Genomic DNA, 17,960 nt, shown 5'->3' on the forward strand with positions numbered 1-17,960 from the left:
CAGTTGTTTGTGACAACTTTCCGCAAGCTAGGGAATGCCGTCGAAGATATCTTCTCTTGAAGTCACCTTCATTTGATGCGATAATTTTCCAAAGGAAATTATCGAAGATCCACGCCTGTCGATCTTTAAAAGTTCGCCTGAACTTTGCTCCCGCTATTCCTGTACGTCGGCGCTTCTGTTGCTTTGAACCTGTATGTCGGTGCTCTTTTGCTCTTGAACCTATATGTCGGTGCCTTTGCTGTGCTTTTGAACTTATATGTCGGTGCTTTTTTGCTAATGAGCCAATGCTTAGGCGCTTTAAGCTAAGTGAGACGATCTCTTATCAGGTCGATCACTTTATGTAATCAAGCCGATTACTAAATCATGTCAAATCGCTTAGAGGGGCTAACTGGCGTACCAAGGAACCCAAAAATGTGTTGCAGAAGGCTAGCACTACCTCATCAGGTGGCTAGATGCTTTGGCATCGCTGAAAAACCATCAGCGCCACCTTATTAGCATTAGCGTCACGCGCTGATATTGGCGCCAAGCGCCAAGCCAAATTTGTGATGCCAATGCATAGGGCTTGGCGCCAACACGGGGATTTCCTTAAATACCCCCTTCCTCTTCATTTCGCTGCTTTGTTCGTCGCGAAACTGCTCGAAGAAAGTCCGAAACTTCAACTGCTCATTGCTTGCTCGTTTCTCAACCGAATTCGCTCAAATTTGTTGCAAATCAAAGCTCTTTTCATCTATTTTCCTGATCTATGTAAGTTTTCTTCAAACTCACATCAGTTTTTATGAATTCTTGGCATGTTTATTCACGAATTTCATGAAAATTCGAAACTTATAATGCTCAATTTGCTTTGTTTGTCGAGTTTTATGCCATGAAATTGCTTGATTATGTTTGTATATTGCCTTGGGAATAATTTGAGACTTGTTTGACTCAATTTGATGAAGAAATGAGCAATTTGCCATTGTTGGACCTCTTAAGGTCGTTAAGAACAATGTGACTCGTTCTTGATGTTTTTGCTAGCAATTCTTGTTCAATTTGTCACAATAATCACTACAGTGTTGCAAGAAATTGTTTGATTGCTTGAAAAATGCTGTCATGCTCAATTTGAATTTGTGCTCTGTTTTAGTACTACGTACTCTGTTTTTTGCGAACATAGTATCATGCGGCTAGGCGAACCTTAGATACTATAGAACCTTAATTCATGACAATTTTGCACAATGTAGCATGGCTAGAAAACGAGGCTCGGGTTCACGGTCTCGAAACACTAGACGGGAGCATGAGCCCGTAGAAGATGACATCACGCCTTCCACTTCACTTGGTCGACTTCCGGAGTGGGATGAGCGGACCTTGTTCTTCACCCCTGTCCACCCATTTGCTGAGAGGGTGAGACAGGGCATCGCGCCCGGGAGGACACGGCATCACGGCTCTGGCTGTGATGGTTTAGGCGATTTGTACAGGATGTACATCGCCAGGGATCTTGAGACCAGGCTCCTATGGGAGTCTTGTGGACTAGCTACTCTGTTCGAGACCTCCGAGGCTATGGTCGCCTCCAGCGGGGGTCATCATGTAGTGCGCGCTTTGGTGGAGTTCCTTTGGGACACCACCAACACCTTCCATTTCCCTTGGGGCGAGATGATGGTCACCCCTACGGACTTCAGTCTCATCACAGGACTGGAGTTCACTTCTGTGCCACTGCCGTTTGACAGTGGAATTGACGTCTTCTCTTCGGAGGTCGAGGAGCTGTTGGGGCCAATCGCTATTCGGGCCCGAGCTGAGGTCCAGACGACTCAGTTTAGTGCTAGGGGAATTCGCCGCTCAACGCCGGCAGCGACTCTTGATGACGATGCGACCACCCGAGAGCAGCGGGTGCGCATCTTTGTGCTGATGTTGTTGTCAGGGACATTCTCCCCTGACAAAGGTAGTAGATCGTTGCTTTACTATCATCCTGCTGTCAGTGATCTTCACCGGATCAGGACTTATGACTGGGCCATCTTAGCCTATGCTGACTTCGTTCGTGCGCTGAGGGACTCGTGTCGACACCGGTCCTTTGGGACGAACGTTGCTTTGTCTGCCTTTTGAAAGGTTGTAGAGGTAAACATTTATTCCCTATAAAGTTTAGCTCTGCATATTAGTTAGCATTTGCTCACACTTTTAGCTCTTTGTAGATCTGTTCTACGAGTACTTTCCTTCCGTTGCGCCGGCGAGACCATCGCCGCGGGGATTTCCAGTGAGCGCCTCTTGGGACGGTCACCATGTGGACATGTCCACTACACATGTCCGGAACCGGATCATCTCGGTATGGGACTTTCATTGTTTATCTTGCTCTTCCGCGGTGCTTTAAATATATTCTTGCCTGATTGATGCTTTTATAGGGACCTGAGGTGATATACCGGCCGTGGGGCGATTGGACAGTCCCTGGATTAGCCGCACAGTATTCTACTGAGCGTCGCTATTTTCTGGGGACTTATGGAGCGGTCGCGTACTTAGGAGAGAGGGTCGCCAGACAACATTCTTCTGATGTCTTCGTCGTTCCTGTTGCTCCACCACGTCATATGTTCGACAGGGCGCAGTTGTCGAGCATGTCTGAGGGAGCTGGCACCCCTTGGCGGTCCCATGTGATCCTCGGGCGGTGTTATGCTAAGGAGCTACTACCTTTGTTAGCTCCAGCCCCTGTACCGGCTGAGGATGTGAGGGTAAGATTTTCTTAGCTTTACTTTCCACTAAGTAGCCCCCAAGTAATGTTTTACTGACCTTTTTGTCTTATCAGGACGGTGCTACTGAGTTAGTGCCACTCCGTATGTCCATCCACTACCAGGGGATGTACGGGCCGATCGAGGAGATGATTTCTCCAGCTCCCGAGGGCGAGCGCTTCGTAGAGCGGTCAATTCCTCGCCACCAGGCTAGGGTAAGCCTAGTTTTCTCATAATTTTGTGCTCATGTATCATGCATTTTTACTGACTTATTTTTCTGACAGTTTTCACGTGAGGTGGTTTCGGCGATGGCACGATGCATAGATGCCTTCCGGAGCCAGCTCGTCCGGATGAGGAATGCGGCCACTTGCCGTCGGGATGACGTCATCCGAGAGGTAGCCTTTCTTTACTCATTATTTTTGCATTGGTGCTTCAACTTTACTTTGTTTCTGATTTAACTCTTTTTGCAGGGCCAACCTATCGCTTCTCACACCCGCACGAGACCTGAGGGGCGGAGGGATCCAGCGAGGTCCAGCTCGAGACGTCGTCGCACTTCGTCAGGGGTAGAGGCGGTCGCTCTGAGGCTGCTCGAGCTGACATTGCTGAGGGCTCGAGATCTTCTTCTGAGGATGCTCACGCTGCACCGGTAGGAGAGGCTACCTCGGCTTTTAGAGGTGGTTGGATGTACGAGGTTGGCTCGTCATCGCAGCAGCCTCCACGGCCTCAGCCTCAGGTTGATCCTGGCTGGGGTAGTCCTATATTGAGTATTCCTCCTACTACGGAGGCTGGAGCTGGGACTGGAGCTGGTGGAGAGGTGACTCCTCGTACGGCGCAATTTTATGACTTGATGGACCTACGTCCTCCGGCGCCGTAGTTTGTTCCTGTGTATATTTTATTTTGACTTTTTTTATAGAACTTTGCCTTAGACTCTTTATTCATAGACACATTTTGTATATTTATGCTATTATGAGTTTATTTGATTGTTAGTATTATGTGTATGTTAGTGTGTGCAAGAAAAGTGTGACAACAATTTTGCGCAAAAATTCCGTCATTTTTATTATTGATGGAGGGTATCCACTCTCTCCCCCAAAAAGAAAAAATAAAAAAGGAAAAAATCGAATGAAATTGCTTCGTGAGAAGGAAGAAGCGCATCCCTAAAATTGGACGCCATGGGTGGAGAAAAGTCTTTGAATCACGTGATTTTGCTATCAAGTGGGTCATCCCATGGTGGAAAATAGAAAGGATGGTTGGTGTTAACAAGCAACCTTTCTGCCGTCTTCCAAGCTTGTCTCGTGTAACTTATTATTATCCCTGCAGGGTAAAAAGACAATACGACTTGCTTCAGAATATTCCTTCCGGGGATCTTTGTCATCCCTTTGAGTACCATGTTTCTCAAGAAGTAGATAGATTCGATGCTTACTGGAGTGCTAGACCTTTATGGGAAGTGATTACCCAAAAGGTTCCTCCTTCTTTGCCCAATGATGTAAAGAAGTGGTTGCTGAAGAAATCTTCAACTGATCAGGGTAGAACCGATGTGAAGAATCGTCTAGGTGACAGGGTGACTCCTGCCAACGAACGCTTAGGTGCAAGAATTGAATTCAAAACACCTGCAATGCCGAGGAAGAAAGGTGATACCAAAGACAAAGGAAAAAGGAAAGCTAACACCACAGACAAAAAAGCTTGGGTGGAAAAGAAGCATGGAGTGCTAGCTGAAGGGGAGACCATCTACTCCAAAATTGAATGTAGGTCCTCTAAAGGATGCCTACTTGCTAAAGTTATGGATGAAGAGGAGGAAGCAGACAAGAATTGGAAAAGAGATAGAAAGGAAAAGAAAGATTAAGAGCATTGCTTAGCTTTAGATTTATTAGACTTAGATTGTTATTTTTATTCAAAGTTAATTTATTTTAGCTTTATTTAAATTCCATCAATAATGTAATTTTATTTCATTAATGAAATTTCAGCTTTCAATTAAATTATTTACTTTAAATTTATTTTATTAAAGCAATGAAAATCGAAGCAATTAATTTTCCAGAAATTCTTCGAGTACGGAAGTCGAAAATTTTCCGAAAAACACCGAATTCGCCCAGATTTTATTCCCGATTTGGCGCCAGTTATTGGCATTTGGCGCCTGCCATTGAAGTCTGGCGCCAGGCGCCAATTCCATCGGCTGGCGCTGATGACTTCTGGCTGGCGCCAGGTTCTGTTCTGCGACGCGAATAATTCGCCGATTTTCTGTTGAAATTTTAATTAATTCTGGAACACGGAGATGTCGAAAAATAAAGTTGCTGCACCCGTAAAGGGTTGCCTACGTATCCTTTCTTAAGGAATCAGGCCGAACGTAGCTCTCTTGAGTATCCTACTCAAGTAACTATGGGTAGTATTTCTTAAGTTGGTCAAGATTGGTCATGTTTGAGAATTCATTGCCATCCATATCAGTTAGTTTTGCTGCACCTCCTGATAGGATTGTCTTGACAATGCAGGGTCCAGACCAATTAGGTCTAAATTTTCCCCTTGGTTCTAAAACATTTTTCCTTAGTGCTTTTAATACTAAATCTCCTACTTTGATATTTCTTGTCTTGACCTTCTTATTAAAATGCCTATCCATACGAGTTTGGTAACACTGAGTGTGATGTAGAGCTTATAGTCGTTTTTCATCGAGTAGAATCAATTCTTCATATCTTGCCCTAGTCCATTCGACTTCATCGAGTTTCTCTCTAACGCGATGCGTAGAGATGGCATTTCTAGTTCGACAGGTTGTACGGCATCCATTCCATATACCAAGGAAAATGGCGTATTTCCTGTTGATGTACGGATTGACGTGCGATAACCCCACAATGAGAAGTGAAGCTTGTCAGGCCAATCCTTATAATTTTCTGTCATTTTCTCGATGATAGTCTTTAGATTTTTATTAGCTTCCTCAACTGCTCCATTTTCTTGAGGTCTATAAGGGGAAGAATGATGGTGTTGAATGCCGTATTTTTGTAGCGATTCTTCACATTCGGCTTGAAAGTGAGTTCCATTGTCACTTATCATTTTATGTGGGACTCCGTATCGACAAATGATATTTCTTTCGATAAAAAGTGCTACATGTTTTGCAGTGAGTTTAGCGTATGATTGCGCTTCGACCCACTTTGTAAAGTAATCGATTGCTACTAGGATAAATTCGTGGCCTCCTGTTCCTAGGGGAGTGATTTTGTCAATTATGTCAATTCCCCATGTAGAGAATGGCCATGGCGATGTGTAGGTGTAGAGCAAAGATGGAGGGACATGTTGCAAATTGGCATAAATTTGGCACTTAGGGCATCTTTTTACGTATTGATGGCAATCCCTATTCATTGTAGTCCAATAATATCCTTCTCGCATTATTTTCTGGACTAACATTTTGCCGTTTACATGAGTGCCACAGATTCCTTCGTGAACTATTCTCATTACTCTTTGTGCATCCATCTTTCCTACACATAACAGAGCTCGACCTTTAGGTACCCTTTTATGTAGCTCGTTGTCTATGAGTACATATTGAGAAGCCAAAAGTCTCAACGCTCGCTTTTCTCTTTTGTCAGCATGAGGAGGGTATTCTCCATTGGTGACATAATTGAGTATGTCCGTGTACCACGGTTCTTCTTCTTCTTCTTCTTCCTCTTCTTGGACTAAGTCGTCGTCTTCTATAGCCTGGATATATGCTGGTTTGTGCCTTTTTTCGATAGTTACAGGAATTTGCTCGATTTCCGTGGGAATCCTAACCATTGAGGCTAATCTTGCCAAGGCATCAGCAAATTGATTTTCTTCTCTAGGAAGATATGTATATTCTACCTTCTCTAGCTTATCGGTAAGAGTTTCCAGATAGGTTTGGTAAGGGGCTAGACTTTCGCTCCTTACTTTCCACCTTTTAGATATCTGATTGATGATCAAAGAAGAGTCTCCGAATATTCTTAACTTCTTTAATCCCAATGCCAAAGCTGTTTCAAGGCCTACCACGCATGCTTCATATTCAGCAGCGTTGTTGGTAACATCGAAATCAAGCTTTATGGAGATTGGAACATGCTCCTCTTTAGGTGATACTAGTAGTACTCCAACGCCACATCCCTTTTGGTTTGAGGCTCCGTCGAAATACAAGGTCCAAGTATCATCTTCGGTGACCATTAGGTCTTCATCTGGAAATTCATTGTCTTGTATTGGCATCGAGTCTTCTATTGGAAATTCTGCTAGAAAGTCTAAAACCACGGATCCTTTAATAGCCTTTTGTGGCATAAACCTTACATCGAACTGGGCTAAATTGACTATCCATCTTGAAATGCGTCCATTGAGTGTAGATTTCTCGAATAGATACTTGAGTGGATCTAATCGGGAGACTACGAAAACGTTATGCACCAACATGTAATGTCTTAACTTAGTTGTGGCCCACACCAAGGCGAGGCACAATTTCTCGAGCGGTGTATAGCGTGTTTCGTATTCGAGCATCTTTTTACTTAGGTAATAGATTGCGTTCTCTTTGCCTTCTACTTCTTGTGCTAGCACGGCTCCCATTGTCTCTTTGGTAACCGTCAAATATAACCTAAGAGGTATTCCGGGAAGTGCTGGTGCTAATACGGGAGGATTTGCGAGATAGGCTTTGATCTTTTCAAAGGCTTTTAGACACTCGTCATCCCATATTACTGGTACATTCTTCTTGAGCTTCTTGAAGATCGGTTCGCATATTGTCGTCATTTTTTATATGAAACTACTTATGTATTGCAACCGGCCAATAAATCCTCGAATCTGCTTCTCAGTCTTGGGCGGTGGCATTGACATGATTGCTTTAATCTTGGTTGGGTCTACCTCTATTCCTCTAGAGCTTATGACGTATCCCAAGAGCTTGCCTGAGGTGACTCCGAAAGCACATTTTGATGGATTCAACCTCATGTTATACTTTCTTAGCCTTTCGAAAAATTTCCTTAAGGCTACTTGATGGCCTGGACGGTATTTCGACTTTACAATCATGTTGTCGACATATACTTCGACTTCTTTGTGCATCATGTCATGGAGTAAGGTAGTTGCTGCACGTTGGTAAGTAGCACCCGCGTTTTTCAACCCGGATGGCATTACCGTGCAGCAGTAAGTGCCCCATGGTGTTATAAAGGTTGTTTTCTCCATGTCTTCTTCTGCCATGAGAATCTGGTTGTAACCTGCGTATCCATCCATAAACGAAAGAAGCGCGTGGTTTGCCGTGTTATCTACCATAATATCGATGTGTGGCAAAGGGAAGTCGTCCTTTGGACTTGCCTTATTTAAATCTCAATAGTCAACACACATCCTTACCCTTCCGTCTTTCTTTGGAACTGGGACGACGTTGGCGACCCATTCGGGGTATTTGGATACCTTGATGAAACCTGCAGTTATTTGTTTTTGAACTTCTTCTTTTATTTTAAGTGCTACGTCGGGTTTCATTCGACGCAACTTTTGTTTTACAGGTTTCATTCCTGGAATTAGTGGTATAGTGTGTTGAGCTATTTCTCTATTAATGCCTGGCATATCTTCATATGACCAAGCAAATACATCGATAAATTCTTTAAGTAAGTTAATTAAATCGGTTCTTTCTTGCTTATTCAATGTTAATTCGATTTTAACTTCTCTTTTATGAGTTGAATCATTCGAGATATCAACCGTGACAGGGTAAAGTCGTATCCCCTAATCAAAAATAAATACCTAAATCACTAACTAAGGTAGATAGGGAAATAGGGTCGATCTCCACAGGGAAACAAGTCTTTTTACTTCCAATGAATTATTATAATCTAAATTATTTAAGTAACCAATATTTATGAATGAATAAGAAGCTAAACTACAAAGAATAAGAGTAGGGAGAAAACAATATATAAAGGGGTCTAGGGTATAGGTTCACCAATAAATAATACTCCGGGGTAAAGTAGGGTAATCAATCATTGACATTGCATAAATAACATGATTAACAGGCTCTCGCAATTTATTAACCAACATAGATCTAACAGGCTCTCGCAATTTACTAGATCTAAGTTCTTATTGAAAATAGCCTTTAATACCAAATTAACATCTGCTCGATTCATCAATTTAATATTGCTATACTTTTACAAGCCGCAATTGTAAAACATTAAAACAATCCAATAAGAAATCATCATGCAATACCAACAATCAATAATAGTCAATCATCAATGCATCAATTAACCAGATTGTAAAGGGCTCTCGCTACTTATTACAATCACACAATTAAATTACCGGTATTAAACCTCATCTCTCGAATCTTGACTTAACCATTTATAAATTAACTTGCCTATTGAAACTAGACCTAAACATTAATTCTCATCTCTCGATTCTTGAATCAATATTGTCAAACTCATGCATAAAAGATAGGCCTAATCTAGTCACAGAGCATTAAATCAATCAATAGGAAATTAATCTAGCATTGATAATTAACAACAATAAATTACCCCTTCATATTATTTATTAGATCCCCATAAACCCTAGAAATTAAACTACTCACACATAATTAAATATAAACTAAGCAAAGCAATGAAATAAATCATGATCAAAAGAATAAAATAAAGAACTAAGATTAAGGGAAGAGAAATCGTTACCAAAACAATTCTGGAATTAATTAAAGAAATAATAACAAAGGTTTAGAGAGAGATTAAGAGAGAGAAAACTAAGTAGAGAGAGAAAGTCTAGGAGAAAGGATTAAGAGAAAAGAAGAAGTCCTAAAATCGTATTACGGAGGAGTATTTATACTCCCTACAAAAATCCTAAACTAAAACAAATTAAAACGACTCTAATTGTTTCCTAGATAAACACGCGCCCGATCGGGCGAGGCACCGCCCGATCGGGCGCGCCTTTTTATCTTTAATAGCTATCTCGCGCCCGGCCGGGCGCGTCACCGCGCGCTCCTCCCGCCCGGCCGGGCGCGCCTCCGGGCGCCAGCCTTTTTGGTCGGGCGGATCATTTGGGCCAATATTTGGACTTCGATTGGGCTCTAATTCTTCGGGCCAATCTGGGTTTCCTCTTTGGGTCTTGAATACTCGGTCCAAACGCCCCGGTATCACCTCTACCAAGCCCTTAATCACCGGTTCGATGGCTCCAACCGGCCCTCTGGTCGTGCTTCTCCAGTGCTCGTGATTGCTCCTAAATATCTCGGGAAAATACTCCAAAAGCATAAATCCCTGCAAAAGTCAACCAAATCTACGAAAACACTAGAAAACACCAATTAGTAATAAAAGTGGCTCTAAAGAGCCAAAAACACTACTAATTATGACCAAGGGACGGGGGTAAAATACTATATAAAATGGATACATCAAACTCCCCCAAGCCAAACCTTTGCTTGTCCCTAAGCAAAGATCTCATCAATGAATCAATAAATATGCTTCACCCCAATAAGTAAAAATCAAGCACAAGCGATCCAGGGTAAATCAAATAAACATGCTTCAGAGTCAACCAATCAAATCCATCCAATTACCTTTCTTCCCTAACAATTGTCAAACAGAGCAAACCACAAGAGCATATAGAATTCAAGACTAGTGCTTACACACTCGACTCTCATTTATGTGGCGAGTAAAAGATGTACTCGATCGCTCTCCAACCACCCCTTTAATGTGAACAATGCCCTCCCAACTCACACTCTCGTGTGTATAAAAACAATGAACGCTCAATCCTACTAGTCGACTCGAAATATGCCAAATCATAACTTGCATTGATAAACAACACTTTCACATTCATACAATTCTATGCACAAAGGTCGGAAGGTCTTTAAATCTTGTAATGTAAAGCTAAGGTAAAGGGTAGGATAAATTTGGAAATACGTGAGAGAAAAGCTATGCTTAAGGGAGCAATATCCTAATAAAAACCCATGATCAAAATAAATAATGATCAACATCTCCTACATAACCAACTCTAAACATCAACCAAATATACTCCAAACAATATAAACAATCCCAACACTTACAATTTCACTCATAAAATATAATAATGAAGAAGTAGAGTGAATAAACAAACTTTATTTTCCAAACTTGAATATTTCATTGAGGCTCAAAATTATTTTTCTTTTGATCACCCTCCAACTAGAACATTTGAACATTTTTTTTCTCTTGAAGTTCACTTATTTTATCACATTTTTTTTTTCTTTTTGAACTTCTATTTTTTTTCATAACATCATGCTTTATTTTTTTCAAGAAAATATAACTCTCAAACTCATCAAAAATAAACATGAATAACAACGAAACAACTTCTCAAAGTCCTACCCAAGTTGTGCAAATAATAGGCACACTACAAACCCCCTCACCTCACTCACTAATAGCTCCCCCAAGCCAAGCTTGGGACTAGTAACCAATGGGGAAAAATAGGCTTGTAATGCGGCTAATAAACAATAAAAGGTCAAGGCAACAACATGGGTAGCAAGAAAGGAACAAATGTATCTACAATATCTGGAGGCTACCTAAAAGAACAAATGCCTTCGTCCTCCACAATGTGCATAATAATGAATCATATAAATATTACTAATAGTAGCAAACCAATACTCAAATTCATTGACATACCAGGAATTATGGAACTATCACACATTCCTTACCAAATCAACTAGTCAAGCACTATATTCACAAGTAGTTGGACAAAATTGACGCATGTTAAGGTTTCAAGGCAATCAAACATCAAATCATGATCAACTAATCCACAATATTTATCATCAAATACCAGGGATCAAAACAAATTTGTAAAGTAAGGGGCACAGGGAAGCATGATTTATAATTCATTGGAACGTATTTTTGGATTTTTTTTAATTTTTCAATTTTTTTTGCATTTATATATAAAGAAAGCAATAAAGCTAACCTAGAAAGCGAAAAATCTAACCTAAGAAAACACACCAAAAATAAAAGAAAAGAGAAAAAGAAAAATACCAAACCAAAATCTCCCCCAAGCCAGAATCAGACAATGTCCTCATTGGCTCGGAAACTAGCCCAGCATAGCTAGTCCTCATCATCCTCGTCCATCGAGCCGAAGCCCGCACCTCCACTGCCACCTGCACCACCTGCACCAGAAGAGCTACCACCAAAGTAGTCAGCGTGAAAACTCCCCCCCGCCGGTCCCCCGAAAGGAATGTCCTGCTCGTATCCGAAAAAGGAAGAATAGTCAGAGTAAATACCACGGGCAGTGGGATCCCTACCGTATCCCTGGGGTGGAGGCTGAAACCAGTCAGGGTGGATAGCGTCGTCGGGAATGTTGCCCCGACGAGCATAATTATCGTACATAGGGTAAAGAGCTCTACCCTGGTTCCTCTCTAGGTACCCTAACCTGTGGTCAATAGAGCCCACCATCCTCCTAAGGTCAGTCTGTGCATGCTCGATACGTCCTAGGGCCTAACCTATACTCTGAAAATCCCAAACTGGGTCAGAGTCAGCATGAGGGACGGAATGAGACATACGAGGTGGAGAGAAAGCCACCTCGGGCTGGGGCTGAGGTGGTGGAACTGGTGGTGGTGGTGCCTGTCCCCTAGCGTTGGCAACTAAAGCATCATAGGTATAGGAAAGCTGCCCTGGGGGAAAGGCGGTCAAGTCTGGACTGGGAAGAGGAAAAATGGGCAAAGGTTGCTCGTTCCCAGTCCTAATACACCAAAAGGGTGTCTGCTCGCTATCCGGCCTAACCCACCCCACAACCTCAAAATACCTAGCAGTCATGTAGGTATTTGGTCCACAGTTAGTCAGCTGGTGGGGTCCGTCTACTACAAAACCGGCCTTTTTCACCGCTATTCGAGTGATAAGGCCACCTAAACGGATAGGGGACTTGGAAGTGGTGCTGGCCGTGGCATGCCGACTCAGGTGATGAACTATGAACCTGCCTATGTTCAATTTCCCGAACCCGTATACATAATGTCCTATTATAGCTAGTTCGTTGGTTTGAGCGTTATGAGGCTCGGCCCTACCCAGGAAACACAATCCCGCAAACCTTTGCCAGATTTTCGGGACAGGGTGGTGAATGGGTTTGGTACTAGCATGTTGGGGGTCGGGGGCAGGTAAACCAGTCAAAGCAAAATATAAATCACCCATTTTATAATCTTCATGCCACTGGTGAGATAATTCAGAATTTAATTCAAAAATTTTACAAAAGTCGACAAAAGTTAAACTAATATTTCTATTGTTTAACCTGAAAAATAAATTAGGTCCATTTCTACTACTAACAACATGAAAAGTGGACAAAAATTCACATGTAAGTTCTCGGTATGTAGGATAATGCATGTCAACGAATTTTCTCATGCCAATATCATTCAAAAATCGTTTAACATAATCAAACAAACCATATGATTCCAAGGTAGGGCGGTGTAACCACCGAGAAGGGATTACCTCACGACCGACCAAATGCTCCAATCGTTCTTTCTGTTCCCGGCTCACGATCCGGATCGTCGGCCAATACGGGAGCTGTAAGTCTGGATCGTACTCCTCCCTCGAGCTGGAGTTCCTACCAAAAATTGATCTTGCCCTCTTTGAAGCCATGTAGAGAAATGGGTCGAAAATATTTTGAATTAAAACTGAAAAATTTTTATACGAGAGTGAAAAGGATGAAGAGAGGATTACAAATATATAAAAAGTTGTGAATTTGGATTGGTAATGGAGGAGAAATCTTAAAGAGAAGTCAGAGAAAATTTGAGTTTTAGAGAGAGAAAGCAATGGAGGAAAGAAGAAATGAAGAAAGAAGAAAGAAAGAAAGAAGAAGAGACGCGAAAGTTAGCTCGCGCCCGGTCGGGCGGTGTCTCGCCCGATCGGGCGATCTGAAGAGTTCTGGGATGATTCTCGCGCCCGGTCGGGCGGACTTCTCGCCCGGTCGGGCGATCTGACCAAAAATTTTCATCATGATCTAACCACCTGATTTTCACCTTGCTCTCGCGCCTGATCGGGCGAGGCTTGCCCGATCGGGCGGACAAATTAGTCCGTAAACGTCAAAATTCGCGCCCGGTCGGGCGGCTCTCGCCCGGTCGGGCGAAAATTCTTGTTTTTGGAACTCTACTCTCGCGCCCGATTGGGCGAGCTTCGCCCGGTCGGGCCCGAGACTAAATCAGGGGCAAATTTCCTTCTGTTCTCAAAAAGTTGTCTAACTCTTTTCCTTCAAACCTGTACAAATACTCAAAAAACTCATTAAATTCCCTCATCTCTCCTCACATAAGAAAATGAAAAGAAAAACTGGTCTAAAAAAAATAAAAATTAAAAATACGGGTTGCCTCCCGCAAAGCGCTGGTTTATCTAGGTCCCGCACGACCTTCTTACCAAGTGCAATTCCTAAGACCCTTGGCCTAACGCTTGATCGGGTGGTTTCTCACCCGGTCTAGCGATGTTTAGGCTGCGATGCGGCTTCCTGACATGTCCTGTGGGACGCCAAGCCGCCTTATCTGGTGGATCATCCATGACTTGGATTGGGGGATCTTCAATGCTACGCACTAAAAACCCTTCTTCGATCGAATGTTGCTTTAAATTGTCATCGTGTTCAACACTTGCAACTCGATCTGGCGGAACACTTACCGTAGGCTCGATTCGCACAACTTTCTCTATCGGTTCCACTTGTTCATCCTCGAAACCAAGACCAACATTATAGAATGCTCTTTCTATTGCATCGACTTCCTTCTGCCATTTGTCTATCTCATCTGAAATGGATGCAACACAAGATACCGCCTCCAAGGGATCTTTCTCAAGAGCTTGGGGGTTATCAGAATAATTTACAACCACATTAACACTGAAACATTTCTCCTCAGTCATGGAGCTTTTGAGGGTATTATTCAGATTAAAAACCACTTTATCGTCCCCTACAGATAGTGTTAGCTTACCACTTCTAACATCTATGACTGCTCCTGCAGTGTTAAGGAATGGTCTACCCAAAATAATTGGGGTTTGCATATCCTCAGCCATATCAAGAACAACAAAGTCTACAGGTATATAAAATTTACCTACTCTAACGGGGACGTCCTCTAAAACACCTAGGGGGTATTTGAAAGAACGGTCGGCCATTTGCAGAGTTATATTGGTAGCTTTTAATTTACCCATATTTAACTTAGAACACACAGATAATGGCATAACGCTAACACTAGCACCCAAATCACATAATGCATTATCAATCAGAAGATTACCAATATGACAAGGGATAGAAAAACTACCCGGATCTTTCAATTTAGGTGGAGACTTATTTTGAAGTACGGCACTACACTCTGCAATGAAAGCTACTGTCTCTACCTCACTAATAGACCTTTTTCTCGTCAAAATTTCTTTCATAAATTTTGCATATGAGGGGATTTGTGTGATCAATTCAGTAAAGGGAACTGTTACCTTCAAATCCTTAACCACCTCCAGGAACTTACCAAACTGCTTATCCAAGTTTGTCTTCAATTGACGATTGGGGAAAGGAAGTTTGATAATTGGCTTTTGAGCATTCTTCTCTTTGTCTGGAGTAGCCACCTTCTCCGGAGTTTTACCCTGCAATGTAGGATTAGATGTGTTAGTATTATCTTCTAGCCCTGCAGGGCTAGCAACTACATTGTTTGGTTTAATGGAATCAAGATTAGCATTATTTAATAAAATAGGTTCATCAACTCTGGGCACAGAGGGCCCTTCATAATTTGAACCACTCCTTAGAGTAATTGCAAATGCTTGATCCGTAGGCCTAGTCGGCTGTGCCGGCAGGGCTCCCTGTTGGCGTGCTTGTAGAGTAGCGGAGAGTTGCGCAATTTGATTATCTACAATTTTGTTGTGCGCTAGAATTTGATCAATTGTCGCATCTCTGCTCTCCATGTGCTTTTGCATATTGACCAACATTGCTCTAATTTCCCCCATAGAAGGGTCTGAAGATGAGGGGGGTTGTTGTGGTTGATTCTTTTGGCTAGCATTGGGATGATAATATTTCTGCTGCTGTTGTTGTGGCACCTGTGGTTCTTGTGGTGGTGGATTTTGAATATTAGTGCTCCGGTAGGAAAGGTATGGATGATTCCGATATCCAGGATTGTAAGTGTTGGAGTATGGGTTATTCTGCCTATAAGCTTGGAAGGCATTAACTTGCTCCACGTAACTCCTGCAATCCTGCTCCCAATGACCTACAATACCACAGTTTTCACAGAAAGCCTCATTAGAATTATTATTAATCGCAGAAACATTAGCTACATTAGCAGTGCTCAGATTATCTAATTTTTGGCAAATAGAGGTCAGTTGAGCTTGCAAAAAGGATACAGAGTCGACACTATGTTTCCCCTTATTAGCAAATCCTCTGGGATTCCCATATTGGGAATTGTGTATCGCCATGTCTTCATTAACCTGACCTGCATCATCAACATCAAGATTCATAAATCTCCCACTAGCTGCAGAGTCTAAAATTATTCTGGAAGAATTTCCAATGCCGTTATAAAAGGCTTGGATTAACTGCCATTGTGCTAAATTATGGTGAGGGCATTCTCTTTGTAAGTCCTTAAACCTCTCCCAAGCCTCATATAAAGACTCATCGGCTTCTTGGGCAAAGTTCTGAATCGCACTTCGTAGTACTGCTGTTCTCTCTGCAGGATAATACTTGTTATAGAAATTCAAAACAAGAGTTTCCCAGTCAGATATACCAAGCGTAGTTCTATTTAAACCATTAAACCACAATTTAGCTTTTCCAGTTAAAGAAAAGGGAAAGAGAATCTCCCTGATTTGGTCTTGAGTGACCCCGGCTTGCCTTATGGTGTTGCAATATTGACAATAGTCGGCAATGTGAAGATTCGGGTCTTCACCCTTGGCTCCACTGAATTGCTTCCTCTCTATCATCGTTATAAATTGAGGCTTAATTTCAAATTGAACCCCATCAAGAGCCGGAGTGGGGGTGAGATGTGGAAAATTCGTAAGCTTTGGTTGTGAATAATCACTAAGTTTCTTTGGAGCCGCCATCTCTGATTCTGTGTCTGATGATGTCTCTAAATCGCTAGAATCAGTTGGAGGATCGCGGTGATTATTGTTAGTATCACCAGAATCCGCCAGGATTTGCTTGTAGAAGTTTTTCTGTCTATGGAAGGAACGTTCGATCTCAGGATCGAATGGGATGTAACCTGATCTGGAACACCTGGGCATAAACAAAAACTAGAAGCAAATATGAGATTTGTCTCAGAGAACTAACGCTCTCTGAGACAAAAAGGGAAATAATCTAGACTACAAAAATAAGCAGAAATAAAAGTAAAATCGTTTCCCCGGCAACGGCGCCAAATTTTGACAGGGTAAAGTCGTATCCCCTAATCAAAAATAAATACCTAAATCACTAACTAAGGTAGATAGGGAAGTAGGGTCGATCTCCACAGGGAAACAAGTCTTTTTACTTCCAATTAATTATTATAATCTAAATTATTTAAGTAACCAATATTTATGAATGAATAAGAAGCTAAACTACAAAGAATAAGAGTAGGGAGAAAACAATATATAAAGGGATCTAGGGTATAGGTTCACCAATAAATAATACTCCGGGGTAAAGTAGGGTAATCAATCATTGACATTGCATAAATAACATGATTAACAGGCTCTCGCAATTTATTAACCAACATAGATCTAACAGGCTCTCGCAATTTACTAGATCTAAGTTCTTATTGAAAATAGCCTTTAATACCAAATTAACATCTGCTCGATTCATCAATTTAATATTGCTATACTTTTACAAGCCGCAATTGTAAAACATTAAAACAATCCAATAAGAAATCATCATGCAATACCAACAATCAATAATAGTCAATCATCAATGCATCAATTAACCAGATTGTAAAGGGCTCTCGCTACTTATTACAATCACACAATTAAATTACCGGTATTAAACCTCATCTCTCGAATCTTGACTTAACCATTTATAAATTAACTTGCCTATTGAAACTAGACCTAAACATTAATTCTCATCTCTCGATTCTTGAATCAATATTGTCAAACTCATGCATAAAAGATAGGCCTAATCTAGTCACAAAGCATTAAATCAATCAATAGGAAATTAATCTAGCATTGATAATTAACAACAATAAATTACCCCTTCATATTATTTATTAGATCCCCATAAACCCTAGAAATTAAACTACTCACACATAATTAAATATAAACTAAGCAAAGCAATGAAATAAATCATGATCAAAAGAATAAAATAAAGAACTAAGATTAAGGGAAGAGAAATCGTTACCAAAACAATTCTGGAATTAATTAAAGAAATAATAACAAAGGTTTAGAGAGAGATTAAGAGAGAGAAAACTAAGTAGAGAGAGAAAGTCTAGGAGAAAGGATTAAGAGAAAAGAAGAAGTCCTAAAATTGTATTACGGAGGA

At 41.5% G+C, this 17,960-nt stretch overlaps 1 non-coding gene across 1 annotated transcript; it reads left to right on the plus strand.

The window, feature by feature from the left end:
- Positions 1-16,073: 16,073 nt before the first annotated feature.
- On the plus strand, positions 16,074-16,180 carry LOC145641137 (small nucleolar RNA R71). The gene has a single exon (XR_014115204.1). It is a non-coding gene; the product is annotated as a small nucleolar RNA R71 (small nucleolar RNA).
- The last annotated feature ends 1,780 nt before the right edge of the window (positions 16,181-17,960 follow it).

The sequence above is a fragment of the Chenopodium album genome, chromosome 7 (assembly GCF_948465745.1).
Source record: "Chenopodium album chromosome 7, dcCheAlbu1.1, whole genome shotgun sequence".
NCBI classification, from domain to species: Eukaryota; Viridiplantae; Streptophyta; class Magnoliopsida; order Caryophyllales; family Amaranthaceae; genus Chenopodium; species Chenopodium album.